The following is a 24,705-nucleotide window of genomic DNA, read 5'->3' as shown; positions in this document are numbered from 1 at the left end:
AGCGGTCGGATTACAGGTGGCGGCATTACTGCACATACCTGCTAGCTCTGATGGCGGACACACCGGAAGGAAGGAGCAGAACCGGAAGTGCCGTATTTCATACAGCGCTTTAGTCCTCCATGTCATGAAATAGACTAGAGCGGCTCTGCTGCTGCCGTTCTAGCCTGACTTACCATAGATATCGCTGCTTACATTCGTGCAGTGTGTGTGGTGTGGCTGTACTACTATTGGGTGATACTGTATGTCTCTATCTACATCACGTCTGAAAACAAGTGATGTTTTAACATATTTTCTCTTCTAACAAATGCTGTTAATGTAATTAGTAGGGATGATCAGTGCATAGTGATGTTACATTCTTAGTGATATTTAGGAACTACAGTAAGGTCTAAAATGCTTCAGAGCATACTTGCCTACTTTTGAAAACCACTTTCATGGAGATTTCAGGTGGCAGCAGGATACGCAGCGCTTTCCGTTGGGGGAGAGGGGTATCTGGCCATGCATGCGTAGGTCCACCTATGAGGGTATTTATTTCCACTCGGGTGTGTCCTGATGAAAACTATATTACTAAAAGCAGAAGGAAAAAAAGCGTAATAATATAGGTACACTATATATTAAGATAGTGTGTACTGTACACTTGTGAGGAGACTGACAGAGAACCTACAGTATATACACTGGTGTGCGATTGTGTGATAGATAGATATATATATATATATACACACACACACACACACATTACACTCAGTACACACAGCACCATAATACATTACTTTATACATAGACTGTCACGGTTCGGCGGATCGGGTTCCGGGACCAGTGGTACTTACCTGTCCGGATGCTCTGGTGCGGTCCCTCCGGTGGGGGTGCGGGCTGCTGGCGAGGGGCACAACTTGCAGGCATGTCTGGGAGGAGAGGGCTCAGAGGCAGCAGCAAACATTTGTGCAGCTTCCAGCTTCAGAGGTCCGGGATGGGCGTCGCCGCCTTGGAAGGGTCAGCTAATGTAAAACACTCAGTCACCTGCAAGGTTTGCAAAACCAATGGGAGACAGTCAGCAGGTATAAATCTATGGATTTCTGGGTAAGCAAATTGCCAGTGCAACTGCAACGTCTCTCACACAGCCTTGTGTGTGCTAGTTCCCTGTGCTCCACAGCATTGCTTCTAAAGCATCCTGTTCCCTGAGTTCTCACCTGGAGTGCTGGATCTACACCCGGTTATTTCTCCTCGTATGCTGACCTCTCCGAGTCACCATCCCTCTCAGCGAGTCTCAGTTACCCCAGTCTACAGTCTTCCTATCCGGGTTTCCGCCAGACGTTCGTCCACAGACGTACAGGTCCTGCCGACGCAACCGCTCTAACAAGTAAACAGCTAGGGCACCTGTGGAACCTCCTTTAAAGCTCTATGAAAAGACTTTCATTCAACCTGCTCGGCTAATCCTGCCTAAAGTCACCGATACCAAACCGCACGCCACAATTCCGGATTCACAAAACCCAGTCCCCGTGACAGTTTGCACTGGCCCTATGGATCCGGAGGGTGCTCATGGTTCCGGTACGGATCTTCTGCAGGGCATAGCAGCTCGTCTGGAGAGTCTAGAGGAATCCCAGCGCCAATTAGCTCAATTTATTCAAGGGATGGCTACCCGCCAGGATTTCATGCAAGCCGATATTGCTCATGTCGCCACTGGTCGACGCCCGGAGACTCAGCAAGTGCCGACCGCCCCAGTTCCTATGGTAGCTTCCCCTTCATCCCTGCGGCTACCGACGTCCACCAAATTCGACGGGAACCCGAAGATGTGCCGCGGGTTCTTAAACCAGTGTGAGATTCATTTCTCTTTACAGCTTTTTAAGTTTCCATCACAGAAGGCAAAGGTAGCATATATCGTCTCCCTCCTGGCCGGTCCAGCCCTGGATTGAGTGTCACCCCTGTGGGAGAGAGCTGATTCTCTACTTGACAAATATGATGAATTCATTGCTACCTTCCAAAAAATTTTCGATGAGCTCGGAAGAACCACGTCGGCATCAATCGAGATAATGCGCCTCCGGCAGGGAGACCGGTCTGTGGGACAGTATGTAGTACAATTCCAGACCTATGCTTCAGAATTACGGTGGAATGAGGAGGCACTAGTATCGGCCTTCTGGAAAGGTCTGTCTGACAAAATCAAGGACGAGTTGGCTACCCGGGACCTTCCGCCCAAATTAGACTACTTTATTTCCCTTTGTACCAAGATTGACCTTCATTTTAGAGAGCGCCAGTTAGAGAAGAATCGTGGGGAGCGCCCAAGGTTCCGTCCTCCTCCGCCTTCTTCCTCGAGTGTGTCAGCTGAAGCGTCCCAGGATGAGTCTATGCAGATCAATAGGGCTCGTCTCTCGCCAGAGGAGCGTCAGAGAAGGCGCAGGGAGAACTTGTGCCTATACTGCGGAGGTTCAGGACATTTGGTAGCCTGTTGCACCCAGCGTCCGGAAAACTAGCGCTCCTAACCAGAAGAGGAGACATTAGGTTAGGAGTGGTGACATCGTCTCCATCTCGTTCTGAGCCTGTCCTAGAGGTTTCTTTGGGCCTGCCACAGGGTTCTAAACGGTTTTTCTCTCTCCTAGATTCGGGAGTTGCTGAAAACTTTATCACGGCAGATGTGGTACAGCGACTACGGATTTCTACAGTTGAGCTTTCCCGACCAATTGCCCTTTCCGCTGTAGATGGAAGTCGAATCTGCAGTGGAGTAGTTACCCACCAGACCCTTCCCCTTCAGCTATGTGTAGGAGCTCTCCATAAGGAGTTACTTAATTTCTTAGTCATTCCAATAGCTACTCATGAAATTGTTTTGGGACTTCCTTGGCTCCAGAAGCACAACCCAAGAATCGATTAGGTGAATATGCAAATTTTGGCCTGGGGAGAGTCGTGTGCTCAAACTTGTCTTACCAGTGTTAAACATGTGAATAAGAGCCAACTGGAGATCCTGCCACAAATTCCGTCTCAGTATTCCTCCTTTTCTGATGTCTTCAGCAAACAGGCAGCAGAAGTCTTACCACCCCACAGACCCTGGGACTGCCCTATTGACCTGATTCCGGGAAAGATTCCTCCTAGAGGGCGAATATATCCTCTATCGGCCCCTGAGACCAACTCCATGTCGCAATACATCAAGGAAAATCTAGCTAGAGGATTTATTCGGCCTTCTACCTCTCCAGCCTGTGCGGGGTTCTTTTTCGTCCAAAAAAAGGATGGTGGTCTTCGTCCCTGCATCGACTACCGGGGTCTGAACGACATAACAATAAAAAATCGTTGCCCTTGATCTCAGAGCTATTTGACCGGGTTAAGGGTGCCTCTGTCTTCACCAAGTTGGACCTCAGGGGAGCATACAACCTGATCCGGATCAGAGCGGGTGACGAATGGAAAACGGCGTTCAACACTCGTGATGGGCACTTCGAGTATTTAGTCATGCCCTTCGGGCTTAGCAACGCACCAGCAGTTTTCCAAAATTTTGTAAATGAAATCTTCAGTGATTTACTCTATAGTTCTGTAGTAGTCTATTTAGATGACATACTAATTTTCTCGACCAACCTGAAAGATCACCGTTCTCAAGTCCAAGAGGTGCTGCGGAGGCTTCGCCAACATCATTTGTACTGCAAATTGGAAAAATGTCTTTTCGAACAATCCTCCATGCCCTTCCTGGGCTACATAATATCTGGTTCAGGATTAGAGATGGATCCAGCCAAGGTACAAGCGGTTCTAAATTGGTCCAAACCCACCACCCTTAAAGCAATCCCAACGCTTTTTGGGTTTTGCAAATTTCTACCGGAGATTTATCAAAGGAATCTCCTCTATAGTGGCACCTATCACCGCTCTCACTCGAAAGGAGGCTAATCCCAGAGAATGGTCAACATCTGCAGACGAAGCTTTCCAATGATTAAAACAGGCTTTTACTACAGCTCCAGTGTTGAGGCAACCAGATGTCAATAAAGCCTTTGTTTTAGAAGTAGATGCTTCGGCCGATGCTGTGGGAGCAGTTCTCTCCCAACGTCTGAATGACAACAAACTTCATCCTTGCGGGTTCTTTTCCAAGAAGTTCTTACCAGCAGAAAGGAACTATACGATAGGAGAGCAAGAACTACTGGCTGTTAAGTTAGCACTGGAAGAGTGGCGGTATCTATTGGAGGGGGCTAAGTTTCCTATCACTATTTTCACTGATCACAAGAATTTAATATTTCTCAGGAATATTCAGTGTTTGAATCCTCGTCTAGCCCGATGGGCAATGTTCTTCTCAAGATTTAATTTCTCCCTAACCTTTCGACCTGGTTCTCAAAACCAGAAGGCAGATGCTCTCTCCCGATCCTACTCCTCTGAGGATTCCAACGACTCTCCTTCTCCTCAGCCTGTATTGGAGTCTCGGAACTTCGCCTCCACTAAACTACAGCCTCCATTGGGAAAAGTGTTCGTACCTCCTCACCTACAGAAGAAATGACTGACCTGGGCCCATACCTCTCGGTTTTCCGGTCATGCTGGAGTCCATAAGACACCGGCCTTATCCAACGCTCGTATTGGTGGCCTGCACTGAAGTCTGATGTTTCCTCTTATATCGCCTCCTGCACCAAGTGTGCACAGCATAAGATCCCTCGTCTTCGGCCAGTGGGAGAGCTAATACCCCTAACTATTCCTAAGATGCCATGGACCCACCTTTCTATGGACTTCATCACGGATTTACCCTCTTGTAAAGGATTTACTACTATTTGGGTAATCATAGACCGCTTCTCTGAGATGGCTCGTTTCGTACCTCTTAAGGGTCTTCCCACCGCACCCGAGTTAGCTCAGCTTTTCATTGCAGAGATCTTCAAGTCCCACGGTCTTCCGACCGAAATTGTTTCTGACCGGGGAGTCCAGTTCGTGGCTAGATTCTGGAGGGCTCTCTGTGCCGCCCTACGGGTACAGTTAAAATTCTCAACGGCATATCATCCTCAAACCAATGGAAGTACAGAGAGAGTCAATCAAGACTTGGAGATGTTCCTCAGAATTCATGTCTCTTCTTCTCAAGACGACTGGCTAGAACTACTACCATGGGCAGAGTTTGCTCAAAACAACTCCTACCACTCTTCTACAGGTCATACCCATTTCTATAGCGTATATGGGGGGTAATTCCAAGTTGATCGCAGCAGGAAATTTTTTAGCAGTTGGGCAAAACCATGTGCACTGCAGGGGAGGCAGATATAACATGTGCAGAGAGAGTTAGATTCGGGTGGGGTGTGTTCAATCTGCAATCTAATTTGCAGTGTAAAAAATAAAGCAGCCAGTATTTACCCTGCACAGAAATAAAATAACCCACCCAAATCTAATTCTTTCTGCACATGTTATATCTGCCTCCCCTGCAGTGTACATGGTTTTGCCCAATTGCTATCAAAAATCCTGCTGCGATCAACTTGGAATTACCCCCATGGCTTCCATCCTCGAGTTCCTCACTTCCTGGCTTTACCAGCTCAAGATCTTCCTGCGGTTCAGGAATCTCTCAAGAGACTTTCCGGAGTTTGGCGAAAAGTTCACCAAAATCTACAAAAAGCCTCCGCTCGCTATAAGTTCTGGGCTGATAAGAAGAGAAGGGTGGTACCTAAATTGGCAGTTGGAGATCAGGTCTGGCTCTCTACACGCAATTTAAGGTTACGTGTTCCATCTATGAAGTTCGCTCCTCGCTACATTGGGCCCTTCCCAGTTGAACAAATCATCAATTCCGTAACTTATAGGCTTAAGTTACCCGCGTACCTGAAAGTCTTCCCAGCCTTTCATGTTTCTCTTTTGAAGCCTTTAGTGTTAAACAAGTTTTGTAAGATCCTTCCTCGCTCTCCAAAGGTTGTCACGGATCGTGGTATTGAATTCGAGATCAAGAAGATCCTTGACTCCCGAGTAAGACATGGACGTCTACAATATCTTCTGGATTGGAAGGGCTACGGTCCTGAGGAGCGTTCCTGGGAGGATTCTTTGGATGCTCATGCTCCCGCTTTACTTCACAAGTTCCATGAAGAAAATCCCAGCAAACCTGGCGGCTGTCCAGTGGCCATCCCTAAAAGGGGGGTAATGTCACGGTCCGGCGGATCGGGTTCCGGGACCAGCGGTACTTACCTGTCCGGATGCTCTGGCGCGGTCCCTCCGGTGGGGGTGCGGGCTGCTGGCGAGGGGCACAACTTGCAGGCATGTCTGGGAGGAGAGGGCTCAGAGGCAGCAGCAAACATTTGTGCAGCTTCCAGCTGCAGAGGTCCGGGATGGGCGTCGCCGCCTTGGAAGGGTCAGCTAATCTAAAACACTCAGTCACCTGCAAGGTTTGCAAAACCAATGGGAGACAGTCTGCAGGTATAAATCTAGGGATTTCTGGGTAAGCAAATTGCCAGTGCAACTTCTCTCACACAGCCTTGTGGGTGCTAGTTCCCTGTGCTCCACAGCATTGCTTCTAAAGCATCCTGTTCCCTGAGTTCTCACCTGGATTGCTGGATCTACACCCGGTTATTTCTCCTCGTATGCTGACCTCTCCGTGTCACCATCCCTCTCAGCGAGTCTCAGTTACCCCAGTCTACAGTCTTCCTATCCGGGTTTCCGCCAGACGTTCGTCCACAGACGTACAGGTCCTGCCGACGCAACCGCTCTAACAAGTAAACAGCTAGGGCACCTGTGGAACCTCCTTTAAAGCTCTATGAAAAGACTTTCATTCAACCTGCTCGGCTAATCCTGCCTAAAGTCACCGATACCAAACCGCACGCCACAATTCCGGATTCACAAAACCCACTCCCCGTGACATAGACCCCACATCACACCCAGTACACACAGCACCATAATCCACTACATTATACACACAGCCAGAGCCGTAGCTAGACATTTTGGTGCCCTGTGCCTGAAAAAAAAATTGGTGCGCCCACCCACCCACATGCTAGACAGGGACTGCGCGCCGAAGGCGCACATCAAAAATATATGGGTGTGGCTTCATGGGAAAGGGGCATGACCACATAATTCAGATTACATTACCCTGCACAGTATTGTACTTTTGGCACATTACACCACACAGTAGTACCCCTTATACACATTACGCCAGACAGCCCCTTATATACATTACACCAGGTAGACTCTTACACATATTACCCCAGGTAGACTCTTATACACATTACACCAGGTAGCCTACGCCAGGTAGCCTCTTACACACATTACGCCAGGTAGCCTACGTCAGGTTGCCTCTTACACACATTACCCCAGGTAGCCTCTTCCACACATTACACCAGGTAGCCTACGCCAGGTAGCCTCTTACACACATTATGCCAAGTAGCCTATGCCAGGTAACCTCTTACACACATTACAACAGGTAGCCTCTTACACACATTACCCACAGTAGCACATTACATTACACCACCCCATATTACATACAGTAGCACATTACATTTTACACCCCCCCATATTACACACAGTAGCACATTACATTACACCCCCCATATTACACACAGTAGCACTAGCACATTACTATATACACTCCCCCATATTACAGACAGTAGCATATTACACACACACACCCATATTACACACAGTAGCACATTACATTACACCCCCCATATTACACACAGTAGCACATTACACACATCCCCACATTACACACAGTAGCACATTACATTACACTCCCCATAGTACACACAGTAGCACATTACAACACCCCCCCTCCATAGTAGCACATTACATTATACATAGTCCCCACACCCCCAATAACCCCCAGTAGACACAGTACCCGCCTGGTTTGTTGCTCCCTCCTGTGAAAAGCAGGGTGGCACTGGCAGCCCTGGGACAGTGCAGTGGGGGAGGTAGCACAGAGCAGCCACATCCAGCAGTAGGAAAGCTGGGCTGTTACACGAAGCCTACTGTTAGTGTGGTGGGCGGGGCCAGCCACAGCGATGCAGAGCCCCTGGCTGCCGGGTCATGTGCTTCACTGGTGGCTGCTGTGCTTATTTACACCCTGCTGCTGGTCAGACTGCCTGATTCTGGTAAAGTGCAGTGACCAGGACTCTCACAGCACACAGTCTGCCTCTCCGGCACAGGCTCCGCCCCCCGCATTTCCGGAATCGCGCATGCGCAGTGCGGATTTACGGGGATGAAGAGTTAAAAACCGGGAGGGCTGACAAGGTATGCGGGGCAGCGGGAGGCTCATGTAAAAATCGGGAGCCTCCCGCTGAATGCGGGAGGGTAGGCAAGCCTGCTTCAGAGCTTTTCGGTGTTTCACTGTTACCGCTGTGTAACTTTACTATGGGGCTTCCTGGCTGGCAGGGTGCTACACTGTCACCCACTCTGCGGGCATTCTACGATGCATAACCTGTGTGGTACACGTAAGGCCTAATTCTAAGAGGCTTTTTTAATGCTGACCATTCCATGGATTCGATTGTTCAGTAGAGAGCTGCAGCTGCTAACAATCTAACACCCGCGTTTCATGAAACAATATGGGGTGGGATATATAAACCATCACATATTGAATGTGATGTATACCGCCACTCATCGGGACAGCTCTCCTGGTAAGAGCTGTCCTTTGCAGTGTGGGGACTTGGAAGTCCTTCAGCGCATGCGTCGTGTGATGTATGCACCCCACCAGGCCAGCAAAGGCCAGCCACCCCAGGGCAGCACACTAGTGAGAGGATAAGGTGTTAGTAAAACCCCTTTCACACCGCACAAATAACCCAGTATCGACCCGGCACATTGTTAAAGGGCCCATGGCGAATTCCTGGGGTGCCTGGCCCGGTAATTCAACCCGGGAATAAAGCAGTGTTATTCCCAGGTTGAATACCAGGTCAGTGGCAGTGTGAACTGGTTGCCGGGTCGATGCGACCCAAAACCCGTTCACTACACAGGGATATGGGGCGCAGAGATGAGCTCATCTCCCAGCACCGCTCCCATCCCCAAAGATGGCACAGTCCCCGCCCCTGTATAGCAACCCGACACGGGAAGGCAGCATGTAGGGTGAAATGCCGGGTCCCACCCGGTAAGGACCCGTTTTCCAATTACTGTATGGGACCCGGCATTTGCGATATGAAAGGGGTCTAAGTGTTAATAAGAAAGAGCCTGATTCAGAGGTTGACGCATAGCACAGTTGGCCGATGATTTTTGTGCTGCACAGTGGCGCTGTGCATGTGCTGTGATGGTCTTGCAGCAGTGGTCTTAGATTATGAAGCTGTGACCGTTTGTTGGAGATAACGGGGGGAGGGGGATGTGGCTACTAAAACACAGGCATGTCGCGATCATTTCGGGAGTGTGTTGGAGCTAGCGACTGCGTCCCTGTACGCAATGGTTCTGGCCCTGGTGTCTTACTTGCAGCAGACATTCTGAGCAACCACAGGGTTGCTTAGATGTCTGAGTATGCGGATTTGTGCACAATAAACGGATCTGAGAAGCAGGCAGTGGGCGTCTCAACAGGGCAGTTGAGAGCCTGGCTGGGCCCAGGTACTTTTCAGGGGTGTGGCCTAATCACAGGAGTCATGCACCCTTAGAAAAAAAATACTGAAAAAAATGGTATTTTAAGTGCATCTATGGCCACACAGCAGCGTGTGCTGGGTTAAGGAGAAGAGCTACATCTGTGGCTGGAAGGTAAGGGGGTGTGGGCCTGGGCCCCTACTGGGTCCTCGCTGGGCCCCTACATCAGACCTGGGCCCGGGTAATTTGTTCCCTCTCACCCCCTCTCTCGGCACCACTCAATACAAATACCAGCGGTTGTGCATTACATATATTCTCACATCCACTATATTTAAATTATAAAAATGTGTGTACACATACCCCCCAACTGTACCTTATTTTTATGGTCTGTACTTGCCAAAAAGGGCTTTGTACCGATTTTTGACTCTCCAAATTAACATTAAAAGTGTAGGAAAGGGGATGAGGCCACGCCCCTTACCAGTGGAAACGCCCCCTTTCCTAATTTGTACCGGTTTTCATGTGTAAAATGTTGGAGGGTATGTGTACATAATATATGTATAATATTTTAACATACTTTGATAGCACTGAAAACAAATAATTCTGAAACACCGTAAACAATCCTTAGTCACAAGAGTATTACTGAACAAGAGTTCCAACCTGGACATATTATCATGCAGTTGTTCCTTTATGTCCCTTAGGCGATGACGATAGCTTTCCCAATGCTGTGCTATGGTGGACAGATGATATTAATCTGCAGCAGAGGGGTATAAACATCTTATTCCATCTATAAATATGGCCAGTCTTAACAAGTAACCAAAACACTATCAGTCTCAGAATGAGTATGAAGCTGTAGAATTTCCCTATCTCTGCATTTTGTTCCCAGGTCTACGTTCGCCTTTGTGGAAAATGTCATTCATTTTGCCACCATTTTTATTAAAGAACTTCAGAGAAAAGCCTTCCCATATATCCTCTAGTTGTGCACTAAGCACGTCAGTATCATAGTAATCCAGGGCCGGCTCCAGGCATGTTCGAATAGAGCGGCCGCGCAGGGCGCCACCCTTAATGGGCGCCGCGCGCTGGCGCCGCCATATTCGTACCTGGAGCCGACCCTGCTGTGCAGCTCTCCCCGGCCTTTAACTGTGGTGCGCGATATGTGCGCTGCGCGGCGCTGGCGTCTGACGTCAGACGCCGGCGCCGCGCAGCGCGCATAGAGCACACCACCGTTAGAGTCGTCCAGTCCCAAGCCTGCAGACAGCCACACTCCCGCGCAGCGCGCATCGATCATCGATCACACCACCGTTGGAAGAGTCCTCCGGTCCCGGCCCGCGCCCTCTGACAGCAGCACTCCCTCCCGCGCCGCAGGTATTGTGGGGGGCATTTATGGATCTGTCACTGTGGGGTCATATCTGCACTGTGGGGCCATCTGCACTGTGGGGGCATTTATGGATCTGTCACTGGGGGCATATCTGGCACTGTGGGGGCATTTATGGATCTGTCACTGGGGGCATATCTGGCACTGTGGGGTCATCTGCACTGTGGGGGCATTTATGGATCTGTCACTGTGGGGGCATATCTGGCACTGTGGGGTCAGCTGCACTGTGGGGGGCATTTATGTATCTTGCACTGTGGGGGCATTTATGTATCTGGCACTGTGGGGGCATATCTGGCACTGTGGGGTCATCTGCACTGTGGGGGCATTTATGGTAGTGATGAGCACCGGAAATTTTTCGGGTTTTGTGTTTTGGTTTTGGGTTCGGTTCCGCTGCCGTGTTTTGGGTTCGAACGCGTTTTGGCAAAACCTCACCGAATTTTTTTTGTCGGATTCGGGTGTGTTTTGGATTCGGGTGTTTTTTTCAAAAAACCCTAAAAAACAGCTTAAATCATAGAATTTGGGGTTCATTTTGATCCCAAAGTATTATTAACCTCAATAACCATAATTTCCACTCATTTTCAGTCTATTCTGAACACCTCACACCTCACAATATTATTTTTAGTCCTAAAATTTGCACCGAGGTCGCTGGATGGCTAAGCTAAGCGACCCAAGTGGCCGACACAAACACCTGGCCCATCTAGGAGTGGCACTGCAGTGTCACGCAGGATGGCCCTTCCACAAAACACTCCCCAAACAGCACATGACGCAAAGAAAAAAAGAGGCGCAATGAGGTAGCTGTGTGAGTAAGCTAAGCGACCCTAGTGGCCGACACAAACACCTGGCCCATCTAGGAGTGGCACTGCAGTGTCACGCAGGATGGCCCTTCCAAAAAACACTCCCCAAACAGCACATGGCGCAAAGAAAAAAAGAGGCGCAATGAGGTAGCTGTGTGAGTAAGCTAAGCGACCCTAGTGGCCGACACAAACACCTGGCCCATCTAGGAGTGGCACTGCAGTGTCACGCAGGATGGCCCTTCCAAAAAACACTCCCCAAACAGCACATGACGCAAAGAAAAAAAGAGGCGCAATGAGGTAGCTGTGTGAGTAAGCTAAGCGACCCTAGTGGCCGACACAAACACCTGGCCCATCTAGGAGTGGCACTGCAGTGTCACGCAGGATGGCCCTTCCAAAAAACACTCCCCAAACAGCAGCACATGACGCAAAGAAGAAAAAAAAGAGGCGCAATGAGGTAGCTGTGTGAGTAAGCTAAGCGACCCTAGTGGCCGACACAAACACCTGGCCCATCTAGGAGTGGCACTGCAGTGTCACGCAGGATGGCCCTTCCAAAAAACACCCCCCAAACAGCACATGACGCAAAGAAAAATGAAAGAAAAAAGAGGTGCAAGATGGAATTGTCCTTGGGCCCTCCCACCCACCCTTATGTTGTATAAACAGGACATGCACACTTTAACCAACCCATCATTTCAGTGACAGGGTCTGCCACACGACTGTGACTGAAATGACGGGTTGGTTTGGACCCCCACCAAAAAAGAAGCAATTAATCTCTCCTTGCACAAACTGGCTCTACAGAGGCAAGATGTCCACCTCATCATCATCCTCCGATATATCACCGTGTACATCCCCCTCCTCACAGATTATCAATTCGTCCCCACTGGAATCCACCATCTCAGCTCCCTGTGTACTTTGTGGAGGCAATTGCTGCTGGTCAATGTCTCCACGGAGGAATTGATTATAATTCATTTTAATGAACATCATCTTCTCCACATTTTCTGGATGTAACCTCGTACGCCGATTGCTGACAAGGTGAGCGGCGGCACTAAACACTCTTTCGGAGTACACACTTGTGGGAGGGCAACTTGGGTAGAATAAAGCCAGTTTGTGCAAGGGCCTCCAAATTGCCTCTTTTTCCTGCCAGTATAAGTATGGACTGTCTGACGTGCCTACTTGGATGCGGTCACTCATATAATCCTCCACCATTCTTTCAATGGGGAGAGAATCATATGCAGTGACAGTAGACGACATGTCCGTAATCGTTGTCAGGTCCTTCAGTCCGGACCAGATGTCAGCATCAGCAGTCGCTCCAGACTGCCCTGCATCACCGCCAGCGGGTGGGCTCGGAATTCTGAGCCTTTTCCTCGCACCCACAGTTGCGGGAGAATGTGAAGGAGGAGATGTTGACAGGTCGCGTTCCGCTTGACTTGACAATTTTGTCACCAGCAGTTCTTTGAACCCCAGCAGACTTGTGTCTGCCGGAAAGAGAGATCCAAGGTAGGTTTTAAATCTAGGATCGAGCACGGTGGCCAAAATGTAGTGCTCTGATTTCAACAGATTGACCACCCGTGAATCCTTGTTAAGCGAATTAAGGGCTCCATCCACAAGTCCCACATGCCTAGCGGAATCGCTCTGTGTTGGCTCCTCCTTCAATGTCTCCAGCTTCTTCTGCAAAAGCCTGATGAGGGGAATGACCTGACTCAGGCTGGCAGTGTCTGAACTGACTTCACGTGTGGCAAGTTCAAAAGGTTGCAGAACCTTGCACAACGTTGAAATCATTCTCCACTGCGCTTGAGACAGGTGCATTCCACCTCCTATATCGTGCTCAGTTGTATAGGCTTGAATGGCCTTTTGCTGCTCCTCCAACCTCTGAAGCATATAGAGGGTTGAATTCCACCTCGTTACCACTTCTTGCTTCAGATGATGGCAGGGCAGGTTCAGGCGTTTTTGGTGGTGCTCCAGTCTTCTGTACGTGGTGCCTGTACGCCGAAAGTGTCCCGCAATTCTTCTGGCCACCGACAGCATCTCTTGCACGCCCCTCTCGTTTTTTAAATAATTCTGCACCACCAAATTCAAGGTATGTGCAAAACATGGGACGTGCTGGAATTTGCCCATATTTAATGCACACACAATATTGCTGGCGTTGTCCGATGCCACAAATCCACAGGAGAGTCCAATTGGGGTAAGCCATTCTGCGATGATCTTCCTCAGTTGCCGTAAGAGGTTTTTAGCTGTGTGCGTATTCTGGAAAGCGGTGATACAAAGCGTAGCCTGCCTAGGAAAGAGTTGGCGTTTGCGAGATGCTGCTACTGGTGCCGCCGCTGCTGTTCTTGCGGCGGGAGTCCATACATCTACCCAGTGGGCTGTCACAGTCATATAGTCCTGAGCCTGCCCTGCTCCACTTGTCCACATGTCCGTGGTTAAGTGGACATTGGGTACAACTGCATTTTTTAGGACACTGGTGAGTCTTTTTCTGACGTCTGTGTACATTTTCGGTATCGCCTGCCTAGAGAAATGGAACCTAGATGGTATTTGGTACCGGGGACACAGTACCTCCAACAAGTCTCTAGTTGCCTCTGCAGTAATGATGGATACCGGAACCACGTTTCTCACCACCCAGGATGCCAAGGCCTCAGTTATCCGCTTTGCAGCAGGATGACTGCTGTGATATTTCATCTTCCTCGCAAAGGACTGTTGGACAGTCAATTGCTTGGTGGAAGTAGTAAAAGTGGTCTTATGAGTACGACTTCCCCTCTGGGATGACCATCGACTCCCAGCAGCAACAACAGCAGCGCCAGCAGCAGTAGGCGTTACACGCAAGGATGCATCGGAGGAATCCCAGGCAGGAGAGGACTCGTCAGAATTGCCAGTGACATGGCCTGCAGGACTATTGGCATTCCTGGGGAAGGAGGAAATTGACACTGAGGGAGTTGGTGGGGTGGTTTGCGTGAGCTTGGTTACAAGAGGAAGGGATTTAGTGGTCAGTGGACTGCTTCCGCTGTCATCCAAAGTTTTTGAACTTGTCACTGACTTATGATGAATGCGCTGCAGGTGACGTATAAGGGAGGATGTTCCGAGGTGGTTAACGTCCTTACCCCTACTTATTACAGCTTGACAAAGGCAACACACGGCTTGACAAATGTTGTCCGCATTTCTGTTGAAATACTTCCACACCGAAGAGCTGATTTTTTTGGTATTTTCACCAGGCATGTCAATGGCCCTATTCCTCCCACGGACAACAGGTGTCTCCCCGGGTGCCTGACTTAAACAAACCACCTCACCATCAGAATCCTCCTGGTCAATTTCCTCCCCAGCGTGTCACAACTGAGGGCCTGAGCTGACGGGAGGCAGCCTCAGTTGTAGGGGCTGAGATGTAACGGAACCTGGGAGGTTGTATCAGACCCCTAGACATGTAAGTAACATGTAGAATAACTGCCCGAAGGCGTGACCACGACAACCAGGATAAAAGTCAATGATGTTTATTATGACAAACTCCGTAACACAGCAGCAGTAAAAGGAAACATAAAAGTCAACAGAGGATAAATACAATTCCTGGGTACTACAGGGTGGCAAGGGCCACAGGCACTGGTAGTGTGAGACAGTTCTTATAATCTTCTAGTTGGAAAGTCCTTACCAGGCCTGACTGTAGCAATGGAAAGAACCCAGGATCGTACCAGCTGATGTTCCAGGAAAGGCTGGGCTGCTGAAGGTAAAACGGCTGCTGTGGATACTGGCTGGAACCAGACTGTTGTTGGTACGGAGTGGATACTGGCTGGAACCAGTTAAATAATAAACGAACTTGAGAGCGATGAAATAATAATGAAGTTTGGAGTTTGAGAGCGGTGAAATAATAATTCCGGTGGAGAGTGGTAAACTGCAGAAAAGGACACCGGCCCTTTAAGAGAAGCTATACACTGCTGGAAGCTGGGCTGGAAGCAGGTGATTGTTTGCTGGAAACAGGTGAGTCCAGAATGGATCGGAGAGTCAGGCTACACCGCAGATGGAATGCTGGTGCGGGTCTCTATAGCAGAAGTCTGGAGACAGGAGCTGGAACCTGGAAGACAACCACAGGAGAGAGACAAACTGGAACTAGGTTAGACAACCAAAGCACTGACGCCTTCCTTGCTCAGGCACAGCTTACTTATACCTGCAGCAAGGAAGGGGTTGGCTAGGCAATTATGCAAATCAACAATACAGACAGCAGATTGGTGGAAATGCTCAGATGACAAAATCCAAGATGGCTGCGCCCATGCAGACACTTGGAGGGAAGTTTGGTTTGTAATCCATGTGAGAATTGAAACAGTAATGGCGACGCCGGCCACAGGAGACAGGAGACGCCAGACTGACAAGCGCACATTTAACCACGCGGGCACAGCGGAGGCCGCGGCTGATGAAATCACCACTCTGACATTCTGCATGTGGAAACTCAGGAACAGCGGGATCCGGACCTGGAACGCTGAGCCAGCCTTAGGAGGCATCTGAAGGGTAAGTAATGGCGTCCAGATACCCGGATCGTGACAGCACCCCTCCCTTTAGGAGTGGCCCCAGGACACTTCTTAGGCTTTAAAGGAAACTTTGCGTGGAAATTTCGGACCAAGGCAGGAGCATGGACGTCTGAGGCATTGGTCCAAGAGCGTTCTTCAGGACCATAGCCCTTCCAGTCAATGAGGTATTGTAACTGACCGTAACGGAAACGTGAGTCCAAAATCTTGGCCACCTCGTACTCGACTCCCCGTTGAGTCTGAACTTTGGGAGCTGGAGGAAGTGCGGAATGAAACCGATTCAGGATCAGCGGTTTCAACAAAGAAACATGAAATGTCCTGGGTATTTTCAAGAAGGATGGTAACTGTAACCTGTAGGCAACAGGATTGATGACTTGTTCAATCTTGAAGGGTCCGATGTAGCGAGGTGCAAATTTCATGCTGGGAACTCTCAACCTCAAATTCTTCGTGGACAGCCACACACGATCACCCACCTTGAGAGCAGGAACCGCTCTACGCTTTCTATCGGCAAACTTCTTATACCTGAATGAGGCTTTAAGCAGGGCTGCGCGGACGTTCCTCCAGTTATTTGAAAACTGACGCAAGGTGACATCCACTGCTGGAACAGAAGTTGCGGGAAGCGGTTGGAATTCTGGAACTTTAGGGTGGAATCCATAATTAATGAAGAATGGTGTAGAAGAAGATGAGGAATGGTATTGATTGTTGTGGCTGAACTCGGCCCAAGGAAGGAGTTGAACCCAGTCATCTTGAGAGGAAGACACATATATACGGAGGAAGGCCTCCAAGTCCTGATTCACCCTCTCGGTTTGACCATTGGTCTGAGGATGGTAAGCCGTGGAAAACTTTAACTTGACTTGGAGGGCTTGACACAAACTTCGCCAAAATTTGGCTACAAATTGTACTCCACGATCCGAGATGATCTCTTCAGGAAGGCCGTGAAGTCGGAAGATCTCTTGTATAAACACTTGAGCCAACTTGGAAGCTGACGGAAGACCGGTGAGAGGGATGAAATGTGCCATCTTGGTGAACCGGTCAACTACCACCCAGATGGTATTAAACTTGTTGCAGATAGGTAGATCGGAAACAAAGTCCATCGACAAATGGGTCCAAGGTCGACGGGGAACAGATAATGGAACCAGTTGCCCCGCAGGCGACTGGCGGGAGACTTTGTGTTGGGCACACTTTGGGCAGGAGGCAATAAATTCCATAACGTCCTTCTTCAGAGTTGGCCACCAGTAGGACCTAGAAATAAATTCAAGGGTTTTCTGAATGCCTGTATGTCCAGCAAAACGGGAAGCATGGGCCCAATGCATGAGCTTCTTCCTTAGAACTGGCTTAACAAAACTTTTCCCTGGTGGAGGCGTAGAGTCCATCCCTACCGTGGAGAATGCCAACGGATTAATAAAAGGATGCTTGTCTGCAGACTCGGACTCATTTTCTTGCTCCCATGAGCGGGAAAGGGCATCGGCCTTACGATTCTGAGAACCCGGACAGAACTGGAGTTTAAAGTCAAACCTAGAGAAGAAAAGTGCCCATCTGGCCTGACGAGGATTCAGACATTGTGCGCCTTTGAGATATAAAAGATTTTTGTGGTCGGTAAGTATGGTGATTGAGTGGGAAGCTCCCTCCAACAGGTATCTCCACTCCTCCAGAGCGAGCTTGATGGCTAGCAACTCCTGATCGCCAATGGCATAGTTGCGCTCAGCTGGGGAGAACTTCCGGGAGAAGAAACTGCAAGGATGTAGATGTCCATCTTTGGCCCTCTGGGATAACACTGCTCCTACTCCAACGGAGGAGGCATCTACCTCTAAGATAAAAGGAGAGTCGGTGTCGGGCTGTTTCAGAACTGGTGCAGAGATGAACCGTTGCTTCAGAAGGTGAAAGGCCTGTGTAGCTTCCTCGGACCACTTGGACGGATTAGCACCTTTCTTGGTTAATGCAGTGATAGGCGCCACAATGGTGGAAAAGTCTCGTATAAATTTTCTATAATAATTGGCGAACCCTAAGAACCTCTGGACCCCTTTGAGGCTTAAGGGTATAGGCCAATTCTGGATTGCTTGGAGTTTCTCAGGATCCATCTCTAGTCCGGAACCGGACACAATGTAACCTAGAAACGGAATGGTTTTAACTTCAAACACACACTTCTCCAATTTACAATAGAGGTGATTGACACGGAGACGGGAAAGAACCTCTTTTACCCAGAAACGATGATCTTCGAGATTATTAGCAAAGATGAGGATGTCGTCTAGATAAACCACGACATGGCGGTACAAGATGTCCCTGAAAATCTCATTCACGAAGTGCTGGAAGACTGCTGGAGCGTTGCTCAATCCGAAGGGCATGACGAGGTACTCATAATGTCCGTCACGGGTGTTAAAGGCGGTCTTCCATTCGTCACCCTGACGGATTCGGATGAGATTATAGGCACCCCTCAAGTCCAGCTTTGTGAAAATAGTTGCACCACTAACTCTATCAAAGAGCTCGGTAATCAGGGGTAAAGGGTATCGGTTCTTGACGGTAATGTCGTTCAGACCTCTGTAGTCGATGCACGGACGCAGACCACCGTCTTTCTTCTTAACGAAGAAGAAGCCTGCGCCGGCTGGAGAAGAAGATGGTCGGATGAAACCCTTCGCCAGGTTCTCTTTGATGTACTCTTCCATGGAGTGTGTCTCAGGCAGAGACAACGGATAAGTTCGGCCTCGCGGTGGAACCTTCCCTGGAATGAGGTCGATTGGGCAGTCCCATTCTCTATGAGGAGGAAGGATATCAGCAGAGGCTTTACTGAACACGTCCGTGAAGTCTTGATATGGAGGAGGCGGAACATCAGATGACCTGGGGAAGGAAGAACAAACAGGAAGAACTTTGGCTAAACAAGTCTCAGCACAGGAGGAACCCCATGCCAGTATTTGCGTAGTCGTCCAGTCAATTGATGGGTTGTGGAGACGGAGCCATGGAAGGCCTAAAACCACTGGATGTGTGGCTCTTGGAATCACTAAAAAAGAAATATACTCAGAATGAAGAACTCCCACTCTCAGACGAACTGGAAGAGTCCTTAAGGAAATGACTGCGTCAAAAATCTTGCTGCCATCCACGGCAGTCAAAGAGATGGACGAGGACAGTCTCTCGGTGGGTAGGGACCACCGTTTAACATAAGCTTCGGTTATGAAATTCCCAGCTGCTCCGGAATCAAGGAGGGCAATGACGTTCCTGTAACGTTGAGCAATTTGGAGCGACACTGGGAGGTTACAGTCATGAGGAGATGGAGAGGAGATCATTACTCCTAGCCGGCCCTCTCCTTGGCGAGCTAGGATCTGGAGTTTCCCGGACGTTTGGGACAGGCATTGATAGTGTGCGACGGAGCTGCACAGTAGAGACAGAGAGACTCAGAGAGACGTCTTCGGCGCTCAGCGGGAGATAGACGGGAACGACTAATTTGCATAGGCTCATCCTTGGATGGAGATGGTTGACGAGGAGGAGGAGCAGAAGATTTAGGAGTAGATGATCTTCCTCGCTCAGTTGCTCTCTCTCTGAAACGTAGATCAACCTTCGTGCAAAGAGAAATTAGCTCATCCAACTTAGAGGGTAAGTCTCTGGTAGCTAACTCATCCTTGATGCGTTCTGATAAGCCGTGCCAGAATGCAGCATACAGGGCCTCGTCGTTCCATGCCAGTTCGGATGCCAGGATTTTAAACTGTATAAGATACTGTCCCACAGTACGTGTTCCCTGGCGTAAACGGAGAATCTCAGATGAAGCAGATGTTATCCGGCCTGGCTCGTCGAAGATGCGCCTGAATGTTGCTACAAAGTCAGTGTAGGAGGATAGCAGGGGATCAGACTTCTCCCATAAAGGTGATGCCCAGTCAAGGGCTGAGCCACTGAGAAGGGAGATGATATAGGCAATTTTGGTACGGTCACTGAAGAAATTGCCAGGTAGAAGCTCAAAGTGGATTTCACATTGATTGAGAAATCCCCTGCAGAACCTTGGAGATCCATCAAATTTTGCTGGCGTTGGAAGATGAAGATGTGGACTGGAAATGGGTAAGGTGGGTGGGGTTACAGCTGGTGTCACTGTAGTGGACGCACCGGACGTGCCAGGTCCACGGAGGGTCGTTTGAATCCCATCCAGCCGTGTAGAGAGATCCTGGAGACAGCGGATGATGTGGCCCTGTGCAGCCTCCTGATGTTCAAGTCGGGCTGTCAGTTCTTGCATCGGCCTGGCCGCTTGATCCTGGTCTCCGGCTGGATTCATTAGGTCAGTGCTTACTGTCACAACTGAGGGCCTGAGCTGACGGGAGGCAGCCTCAGTTGTAGGGGCTGAGATGTAACGGAACCTGGGAGGTTGTATCAGACCCCTAGACATGTAAGTAACATGTAGAATAACTGCCCGAAGGCGTGACCACGACAACCAGGATAAAAGTCAATGATGTTTATTATGACAAACTCCGTAACACAGCAGCAGTAAAAGGAAACATAAAAGTCAACAGAGGATAAATACAATTCCTGGGTACTACAGGGTGGCAAGGGCCACAGGCACTGGTAGTGTGAGACAGTTCTTATAATCTTCTAGTTGGAAAGTCCTTACCAGGCCTGACTGTAGCAATGGAAAGAACCCAGGATCGTACCAGCTGATGTTCCAGGAAAGGCTGGGCTGCTGAAGGTAAAACGGCTGCTGTGGATACTGGCTGGAACCAGACTGTTGTTGGTACGGAGTGGATACTGGCTGGAACCAGTTAAATAATAAACGAACTTGAGAGCGATGAAATAATAATGAAGTTTGGAGTTTGAGAGCGGTGAAATAATAATTCCGGTGGAGAGTGGTAAACTGCAGAAAAGGACACCTGCCCTTTAAGAGAAGCTATACACTGCTGGAAGCTGGGCTGGAAGCAGGTGATTGTTTGCTGGAAACAGGTGAGTCCAGAATGGATCGGAGAGTCAGGCTACACCGCAGATGGAATGCTGGTGCGGGTCTCTATAGCAGAAGTCTGGAGACAGGAGCTGGAACCTGGAAGACAACCACAGGAGAGAGACAAACTGGAACTAGGTTAGACAACCAAAGCACTGACGCCTTCCTTGCTCAGGCACAGCTTACTTATACCTGCAGCAAGGAAGGGGTTGGCTAGGCAATTATGCAAATCAACAATACAGACAGCAGATTGGTGGAAATGCTCAGATGACAAAATCCAAGATGGCTGCGCCCATGCAGACACTTGGAGGGAAGTTTGGTTTGTAATCCATGTGAGAATTGAAACAGTAATGGCGACGCCGGCCACAGGAGACAGGAGACGCCAGACTGACAAGCGCACATTTAACCACGCGGGCACAGCGGAGGCCGCGGCTGATGAAATCACCACTCTGACATTCTGCATGTGGAAACTCAGGAACAGCGGGATCCGGACCTGGAACGCTGAGCCAGCCTTAGGAGGCATCTGAAGGGTAAGTAATGGCGTCCAGATACCCGGATCGTGACACAGCGCCAGCAACACCCATATCCTCCTCATCCTGGTGTACTTCAACACTGACATCTTCAATCTGACTATCAGGAACTGGACTGCGGGTGCTCCTTCCAGCACTTGCAGGGGGCGTGCAAATGGTGGAAGGCGCATGCTCTTCACGTCCAGTGTTGGGAAGGTCAGGCATCGCAAACGACACAATTGGACTCTCCTTGTGGATTTGTGATTTCGAAGAACGCACAGTTCTTTGCTGTGCTTTTGCCAGCTTGAGTCTTTTCATTTTTCTAGCGAGAGGCTGAGTGCTTCCATCCTCATGTGAAGCTGAACCACTAGCCATGAACATAGGCCAGGGCCTCAGCCGTTCCTTGCCACTCCGTGTGGTAAATGGCATATTGGCAAGTTTACGCTTCTCCTCTGACAATTTTATTTTAGATTTTTGTGTCCTTTTTTTACTGATATTTGGTGTTTTGGATTTTACATGCTCTGTACTATGACATTGGGCATCGGCCTTGGCAGACGACGTTGCTGGCATTTCATCGTCTCGGCCATGACTAGTGGCAGCAGCTTCAGCACGAGGTGGAAGTCGATCTTGATCTTTCCCTATTTTTGGAACCTCAACATTTTTGTTCTCCATATTTTAATAGGCACAACTAAAAGGCACCTCAGGTAAACAATGGAGATGGATGGATACTAGTATACTTATGGATGGACGAGCGACTGCCGACACAGAGGTAGCTACAGCCGTGGACTACCGTACTGCGTCTGCTGCTAATATAGACTGGATGATAATGATATAAAAAATATATATATATATATCACTACTGCAGCCGGACAGGTATATATTATATAATGACGGACCTGCTGGACACTGTCAGCAGCACTGCAGACTCCTAAAGTAAGCTACTAGTAGTATCAAGAAGATAGAAAAAAAAAAAACACCACAGTAGGTGGTATACAATTATGGATGGACGAGCGACTGCCGACACAGAGGTAGCTACAGCCGTGGACTACCGTACTGCGTCTGCTGCTAATATAGACTGGATGATAATGATATAAAAATATATATATATATATATATATCACTACTGCAGCCGGACAGGTATATATTATATAATGACGGACCTGCTGGACACTGTCAGCAGCACTGCAGACTCCTAAAGTAAGCTACTAGTAGTATCAAGAAGATAGAAAAAAAAAACACCACAGCTAGGTGGTATACAATTATGGATGGACGAGCGACTGCCGACACAGAGGTAGCTACAGCCGTGGACTACCGTACTGCGTCTGCTGCTAATATAGACTGGATGATAATGATATAAAAAATATATATATATATATCACTACTGCAGCCGGACAGGTATATATTATATAATGACGGACCTGCTGGACACTGTCAGCAGCACTGCAGACTCCTAAAGTAAGCTACTAGTAGTATCAAGAAGATAGAAAGAAAAAAAAACACCACAGGTAGGTGGTATACAATTATGGATGGACGAGCGACTGCCGACACAGAGGTAGCTACAGCCGTGGACTACCGTACTGCGTCTGCTGCTAATATAGACTGGATGATAATGATATAAAAAATATATATATATATCACTACTGCAGCCGGACAGGTATATATTATATAAAGACGGACCTGCTGGACACTGTCAGCAGCACTGCAGACTCCTAAAGTAAGCTACTAGTAGTATCAAGAAGATAGAAAAAAAAAAAACACCACAGGTAGGTGGTATACAATTATGGATGGACGAGCGACTGCCGACACAGAGGTAGCTACAGCCGTGGACTACCGTACTGCGTCTGCTGCTAATATAGACTGGATGATAATGATATAAAAAATATATATATATCACTACTGCAGCCGGACAGGTATATATTATATAATTAATGACGGACCTGCTGGACACTGTCAGCAGAATGCGTTTATAGAATAAAAACACCACACGACGAGTGTTTAACTTTTTCAGGCAGACAATCACAATATACTGGTGGTCAGACAGTGGTCACTGGTCAGTTACACTGGCAGTGGCACTCTGGCAGCAAAAGTGTGCACTGTTAAATAATATGTACTCCTGCTACTGCTCCCCAGTCTCCCCCACAATTAAGCTGTGTGAGCACTGAGCACTAAGCACAGTCAGATATACATAGATGATGCAGCACACTGAGGCTGAGCACAGATATGGTATACTGTTACTGTGTCACTGTGTATCGTTTTTTTTCAGGCAGAGAACGGATTATATTAAATAATAATATAATAAAAAAACTGCACTGGTGGTCACTGGTCAGTCACTAGTAAACTCTGCACTCTCTGAGTACTCCTAAGCTCCAGTAAATCAAGTGTCTCACTCTCACTCTCTCTCTTCTAATCTAAATGGAGAGGACGCCAGCCACGTCCTCTCCCTATGAATCTCAATGCACGTGTGAAAATGGCGGCGACGCGCGGCTCCTTATATAGAATCCGAGTCTCGCGATAGAATACGAGCCTCGCGAGAATCCGACAGCGGGATGATGACGTTCGGGCGCGCTCGGGTTAGCCGAGCAAGGCGGGAAGATCCGAGTCTGCCTCGGATCCGTGTAAAAAGGCTGAAGTTCGGGGGGGTTCGGATTCCGAGGAACCGAACCCGCTCATCACTAATTTATGGATCTGTCAGTGTGGGGGCATATCTGGCACTGTGGGGTCATCTGCACTGTGGGGGCATTTATGGATCTGTCACTGTGGGGGCATATCTGGCACTGTGGGGTCATCTGCACTGTGGGGGCATTTATGGATCTGTCACTGTGGGGGCATATCGGCACTGTGGGGGCATTTATGTATCTGGCACTGTGGGGGTATATCTGCACTGTGGGGGCACTTATTTATCTGGCACTGTGGGGGCATTTATTTATCTGGCACTGTGGGGGCATTTATTTATCTGGCACTGTGGGGGCATTTATGTATCTGGCACTGTGGGGGCATTTATGTATCTGGCACTGTGGGGGCATTTATGTATCTGGCACTGTGGGGGCATTTATGTATCTGGCACTGTGGGGGCATATCTGCACTGTGGGGGCATTTATTTATCTGGCACTGTGGGGGTATATCTGGCACTGTGGGGGCATTTTTGTATCTGGCACTGTGGGGTCATATCTGCACTGTGGGGGCATTTATGTATCTGGCACTGTGGGGGCATTTATGTATCTGGCACTGT

The 24,705-nt window shown here is 48.9% G+C and overlaps 1 protein-coding gene across 1 annotated transcript in view; it reads right to left on the bottom strand.

Annotated features, from left to right (window-relative positions):
- Positions 1-145, bottom strand: part of RPL36 (ribosomal protein L36) — a 47,014-nt gene extending 46,869 nt beyond the window's left edge. The window contains exon 1 of the mRNA XM_063920086.1: positions 39-145. The gene's annotated coding sequence lies outside the window, so the exon portion shown is untranslated. The remainder of the gene's footprint in view (positions 1-38) is intronic.
- Between the last annotated feature and the right edge of the window lie 24,560 nt (positions 146-24,705).

The sequence above is a fragment of the Pseudophryne corroboree genome, chromosome 1, assembly GCF_028390025.1.
Source record: "Pseudophryne corroboree isolate aPseCor3 chromosome 1, aPseCor3.hap2, whole genome shotgun sequence".
Classification (NCBI taxonomy): domain Eukaryota; kingdom Metazoa; phylum Chordata; class Amphibia; order Anura; family Myobatrachidae; genus Pseudophryne; species Pseudophryne corroboree.
The sequence above is the reverse complement of the archived record's forward strand: the minus strand, read 5'-3'. Positions and strand labels throughout refer to the sequence as shown.